Here is a 6,666-nt window from a genome sequence, read left to right as displayed (position 1 = left end):
GTTGGTTGGTCATTTAGGAGCCTTAAAGGGCTCAAGGCCTGGAGGTCATTGTGACTCACAAGTTTAAGAGAATACAGCGAGAAGTTCAGGGCCTTTAGTTTACATTTTATTGAACAAGACAATGATCCGTAAAACATATAATACGTTTCCCAAAAAGCATCAGAAAAAAAAAAAATTCAGTTAAAGGGAAAGAAAATCAAAATAAATATATCACAATCTCAAGTGTTTGGCTTTCCACAATCAGAGGTTACCCCATGTTTCTTTTTTAATCTTGTCTTTATTTTCTAAGACAGAAACAAATGTGTAAATGAAATAGCTAAAAATAAAGTACCGAAGGCACGTCTGGCTTGGTGATGAAAAAAAGCAACAATGAATGTGAGATGACTAAACAAGCAGGGAAGGAAAAAGACCGGATTCAGATGAGCGTTAATCGCTAACATTCACGGTTTGTATTTTTGGCATCAAACCTATTGGGGAGGAGGCTAATTTATTGGCAAACACGCACAGCAGCTCCTGCTGCAGCGAGAAGTAGTTAGCAGATGCCTTGAGCATAAAACAACAGAACTAAACTAAACAGACTGCTGACTCATTGGTCTCTGATAATAACAAACCCAGGGGACCCAATGATTGTCTTTTTTAAGCTCAATATATCAACACATCTTCAATTTTGAGTCTTTTTTTTATAGGCAATACACATAACAGTATAATATACTTGATGACAATATGAAATACATAAAATACACCAAAAAATTAAATAAATGGAATCACGGTTTATAAAACCAAACAATGAACAATTAATTTCCCTTTGAACTCTGACCTGTGTAAGGGCTATAAAATACAGATGTGATTGTCTGATACTGCAGCACTTTATGCGAGCCCGCCGCCCACAGCCATATGTTTTCAAAATGGCAGCGGGACTCTTTTTGCACAGAGAAGAAGTTGAGCTACCCATAGTTCCATGCAGCATGCAGACATTCCCTTTAATAGAAATCATAGAGACCGAATCACCACCAAAAGCCAATGACAGTTGCTTTCAAAGTGATTGTCACATGAAAAAAGTATAATATTGAAGTAATGCACTGACTGTGATGGACTAAAGAACAGTGGGGTAGGCAGTTACTGTGATCCATTTCTCCATGTGTCCGTATATCTGTCTACCTGTCCGTCTACTTTTAATCATCTATATAGTATATCTATTTTTCTATATCTGTCTAGCAATCATTAGTGTCTATAGTATCTATCTATTTATTTACATGCGTATCTACATTAGTACATGTGCTTTTTGTTCATGTTTCTGTCTTTTTCTTTGTGTCTTTTTTTTATTTAACAAGTTAATGTACTTAGTGAGTATAGGCTTGCTTCTCTCGGTGTCTGTTGAGGTGACACTGACAGATCAACGCCCTCGTGGAATTGTGCGACTCTAGCTCCTTGGAGCATGCAGAAGCAATCATTTGTTCGCCGTACCTCAGCAAGAGTTCGACTCAACTTTTTGTTTATTGCACCCTGCAGTAAGCACTCTGTGGAAAGAGCATAGTCATATGCTGACTGACTAATGTATCAGCAAAAAGATATCTCAAGCGCTGTGCGCCTTCTGTACGGCCTAAAACCACCCCGCTGCTCTACATCGATGCGTAGTGCTTGAAGTAGACGACACGATGGCGGAATGCAAAGACATCGACAACATTGAAAAGTATAAAGCCCGGGGTCTGCAAGTAGCCTTGGGAAAAGTGAGCCAACTGTTTTGAAACAAGCCACGATCATGCCATGCAGAGTTATAAGGACTAAAATCCACAAACCGTTTTTATATTCATTGACTGACAACTTCAATACCCGTTAAAGTAAAATGTACACTTTTTTTTTCTCTTTCAATTTCACACTGAAACTGACACCCCTATACATAGAGGCTCTGGAAACACTTACACTATTTTTTTTTTTTATGTGCACACATTTAACCGGCAATATATTAAGCATCAATATAATATTATTTACAGTGTTCATTGATCATTTGGTTCACCTTGACATCGTTGACCAACTTGACACGGTCTCACATAATTGTTCATCAATGATGTTTTGCACATTTGTGTTTCAGTACATAAAATGCTTTAGAATAAGACTAAAATATAAATATTAAAATACATATTTTGCTATGTGTAAAATATACAGCATATATTAGAGAGCATATTAACCACTTCATCTACATAAATTGGTACTAATGGCAGTATTCTCCAATACATGCCGTGTATTTTTGACACTGAAAATACAATCCTTATAATTTGAACTTAATTTGACTTATATGTAAGCAGTAATCTTTCCTGTGGTAGGGGAATTACGAACGCATTGATAATTGTGTGTGCATTGTGTGCTTTGCTGTAAACCAAGATGTCACATTTCGTTACCCTAATAATGCAGTATTACCAGCTCTTGCAATTTAGACTGAACCCAAAACATGAGTCATGTTACAATGTTATAAAACAGGGACAACCTCATTTTGTTCATACTGCCATAAAATGGCATTTTGGTCTGAGGATGCTTACTGGACGGTGTAACATTGCAACTTTGAAACAACCAGTTTCAGGTGATATTTTCTGGTGATATTTTTGAATGATGTTTCCGGTGATATTACCTTGCCCGAATCACAACAGTAGGAAACACTGCATTTAGGATTTGACCACATCAGGAGGCTGGAGTTGTGCCGATCTTTCCAGAGCCTTCCTCGGACTCTGTGCTGTTCAATGTAACCGAGTAGAGGCACGGTGTTGTTGTTGTGTCGTTATGGAGACCTAAACGTCGCCTGCTAAACATACATGGCTGCCGACACAAAGCTTTCTCCGCGGGCCACAGCGGCCGACGGCGGCTCGTCGACACGGTGAATCGTCCGCGTCAGAGTACGGTGGCAGGGCTTCGTCGACGTCGGCATACTGTATCGAGTCCTCCAGGGCAGCAGGGCCGCCACATTAGCAGCCCCGCCACCAACGGTGTTATCGTCGCCATCGTCGCACGCATCCAGATCCTGTAACATCAACAGATCCTCGGTTTGAACCAGCAACAAGAACTCTCAAGATGTGATATGGTTGGCAAAATCCACTCCTTGACCATGCATTGCTCAATAGTTTCACAACAGGTTAAATTTTTTCGAAATAGTCAAGCTGTTGAGGTACCATGGAGGCAGAATGTTATAATATAGTTAAAAGGGTGAGGATCTGACTGATTATAGAGTCTAGAAAGCGGCCAGTTGTCCCTCATTAAAGGACATTTCGATATACAGTAGCCTACAGGTAGTAACTCAGTGACTTTAAGCAGCACTATGTGAAAATGGAGAGAGTCCAGGGTCGTGTTCATTAGGCACCCAATGGCAGACAACAGACTAAAACATGGAGTAACTACCTGGACTTAAGTACAACAAGAAACATTCATTTTTGTTTTCTGGTGTGACCTAATGATCACGACCTAGAGTTTGGAGGATGTCCTCTTACCGTGACAGGCTCTCCGCTGGTCTCGTAGTAGACGTTACTGAAAGGCTGGGTCTCCGTCAACTCCGTCAGCACTGAGTCCGTGACAGGCTTGTTCAGCTGTGGGGTAGTGGAGAGGTCAAAGTCGGATTAAAACGGGCCACTCATCTCTGATCAATAGACATTATCCCAATTAAGAACTGCACTACTGCATGTGGTTATGAAGCACTATATTGGTTCACTCCAATAAAGTATCCTTCTGCTCGGCAGGATACATTACGAGTAAGAATGACGGATTAGTCCCATGTACCGGGTAGTGCTGTGACTGACTCCCTTAAATAACTGCCGCCACACTACTCCCGCCTCTTCCTTTTCTTGGCTCATTCCAGGGAGGATTTGCTTGGTAGGAACTCTATGTTAGAGTGTATAAGCGCAGAAGTATACCCGCAGCTATTCAATAGCTTGGAGCAGCTAGCTCGAACACCCACAGAGAGCAGTTGGTGAACCCAATAGTAGACTGGCCTGCGCCGCCTTTGGAGAACGCATGCGCTTAGCGCGCCTGGAGGGGATTGAAGGCCACAGTACAGTCCTCCCCATCTGATGACCGTATTCCCCCCTTCTGGGGTAATGCCTCGTCGCAAGAAGCACCCTTTTGGCCGCTTTGTTCCTCCACGAAATGGCTCTAGAGCTATTACTGTGGGCTCCGACCCGCTAGGTGTCAGTGCGGGCAGTGGACATGCTTTCGAGAAATGGCCCAGCGGAAGGGGACTGTAGTCTAAATGTTCAGGTGGTGCTACAGCTGTTTGGGAGAGCACAGGAGAACACTCATTGTCCCAGCTGGTTCTCGATGTCACACCCTCTAGGCCCTCTGGGTTTGGACGCCCTCGCTCACGATTGGCCGGCAACGACACTTTATGCATTCTCACCATTTCCACTAATCATAGCTACGCTAGACAGGATCAGCTTGAAGGGCCACCGGCTGCTCCTGATACTGGCTGAGACGACCATGGTTCAGCCTCCTGTTGTCCCTCCTCTCTGGGACCCCATATCAGCTACCACTGAGACCCGACCTGTTCTCTCAGACTTGGGGGATTCCGCGCTGCCTCCTGCTTTGGGCTTGGCCCGAGAGAAGTAAATGGGCAAGTTTAGGCATTCAGGACAATGTGGTGAACACGCTGCAGAACGCCAGGGTTTCCTTGACCAACGCATTATATCAAATGCGGTGGGACATATTCTGGTGTGGGGGTCATAATGTTGCCCCAGAGTCGTGTGACATACAAATGGTTTTACACTTTTTACAATCACTGCTTGATGCAGGCCGAGAGTCATCCAATTTGAGAGTGTATTTGGCCGCAATTTTGGCATGTCATGACGATCGCCTGGAGGGACCCATGGCCACCCATTGCTCTCCAAGTTTATGAAGGGAGTTAGACGTCTGCGTCCAGCGAAGGCCTGTTCGGTGCCAAACAGGCCTTGATGTGGTGGTGTCAGCACTTGCTAGGCCAGGTCAGCGTCTTTGAAGCACCTATCCATGAAGATGGCATTCCTGTTGGCTATTACCTCCACTATGAGGGTTAGTGAGTGCTGAATGTTTCCGAATGGGTGCAGACAAGGGGGTGTTACCATCCGGCCTAGCTCTCCTTCTTGCCGAAGGTCCGGTCTGACAGGCATGTGAACTGGCTCTTACATTTGTCCACATACGTACCTCTGACGGCTGCGGGTGGGCTAAGATTTTCCCCAAGTGTGTTGTGCCCGGTGAGGCCACTGGAAACTTACGTTACACGGACTAAGACAATACAACAGTTGGATCAGCTGTTCGTGTGTTATGGTCAGAGAGTTCTGGGGAAGAGCCTAACGAAACAGAGAATCGCACATTGGATGTGGCCAATATTACTACAGGATAGTGAGTAGCTACATTGTGGGCCTTGCTCTGAGGATTTCCCCTTGATGACATTTGCCTCGGCACTGTCTCGGCCAGTTGGGCGTTGTCTAGAACTTTTGCTACACACTATCGAGTCAATGTTGCTGCCACCAACCAGGTCGGGACGGCCGTGTTCTGTGTTGCCTCCACTTCCCTGGAGGGGGAAGGAGGGACACAGTAACCATGACTGCCCTGATCTCAGTCCTATGGGATTTTACTCTTGTCTGGCCATGCCTAGTTCACAGATTAATCTGGTATTGTGATACCATATTGGAGTGATCCAATATAGCGCTACAGAACGAAGGTTATGTATGTAACCATGGTAATGTGAGCTATTGGATCACTCCAATCCTCTTGTCGGTGATCTACGGCGCCTTGAAGAGGACACGAGGTGGGAGTACTGTGGCAGCAGCTATTTAAGGGGTCAGCCGCAGCACTACTCGGTATCCGGGACTAATCTGAAATTCTTACTCAGAATGTATCCTGCATAGCAGAACACCATATTGGAGTGATCCAATAGCTCACATAACCGCGGTTACATACATAATCTTTGTTTATGACCTTCACTAATAATGAGCCCTGAATGACAGGGACGTGGACCACTCACCATTTCAGTGGAGCTGCCGGCCTTCACAGGGGGAGGGGGCTTGTGCTTGGGAGGACCACTGATTGGATGAGAGAAGAGAGGGCAGGAGAAGAGGTTAGTGCTACTTACTTTGTCCATACCTAACAGATTAATTTTGGACTGAATAAAACTTCATTGGTCGGAGGAAAGATAGGTATTTTGTTAAGTCATATATTGAAAGAAACATTTGCTGGGGGCGGAATACTCACTCCCCATTCATGGCGTTCTGCTTGCGTTTTCGGACCAGAATGATGACAGCGCCGACGATCGCCAGCAAGAAGAGAACCACACCGATGATGCCTCCGATGATGCCAGCCGTCGACGGCCCCTGCTGTAATCTTACGCTGCTCTGAAAGAGAAGACGACGCGGAGGACTTAGGATTTAGTCCAATTCAAATGAATGTGTCATTACTCCTGTGGCAGGGATAAGGGCTGGGGAAATGTGTTACAATCAGAATCCAATCAGAAGTTTTAAATGAAAACAGCTGAACTGAAGAACAGGGGCCTGTTCAGGAGGATGTTCTAGAACATTCAGATAGGTATGTATCGCAGAGAACAGATATGATCGGTTATTCTATTTCTATCTGCAACATCCAGAACGTTTCTCATCACTGAATACACCCCAGGAAATCAGCTCTGTTAGGCATTTAATCCTTGCCAGACATCTTATC

General features: G+C 44.6%; 1 long non-coding RNA gene across 1 annotated transcript; it reads right to left on the bottom strand.

The window, feature by feature from the left end:
- Positions 1-2,946: 2,946 nt before the first annotated feature.
- On the bottom strand, positions 2,947-6,317 carry LOC115176229 (uncharacterized). Its single transcript, XR_003872191.1, has 4 exons — positions 6,205-6,317; positions 5,978-6,035; positions 3,474-3,569; positions 2,947-3,010 (listed from the first exon to the last, which is right to left on the bottom strand). It is a non-coding gene; the product is annotated as an uncharacterized LOC115176229 (long non-coding RNA).
- Between the last annotated feature and the right edge of the window lie 349 nt (positions 6,318-6,666).

This window comes from Salmo trutta, chromosome 36 (genome assembly GCF_901001165.1).
Source record: "Salmo trutta chromosome 36, fSalTru1.1, whole genome shotgun sequence".
In the NCBI taxonomy this organism is placed as follows: Eukaryota; Metazoa; Chordata; class Actinopteri; order Salmoniformes; family Salmonidae; genus Salmo; species Salmo trutta.
The sequence above is the reverse complement of the archived record's forward strand: the minus strand, read 5'-3'. Positions and strand labels throughout refer to the sequence as shown.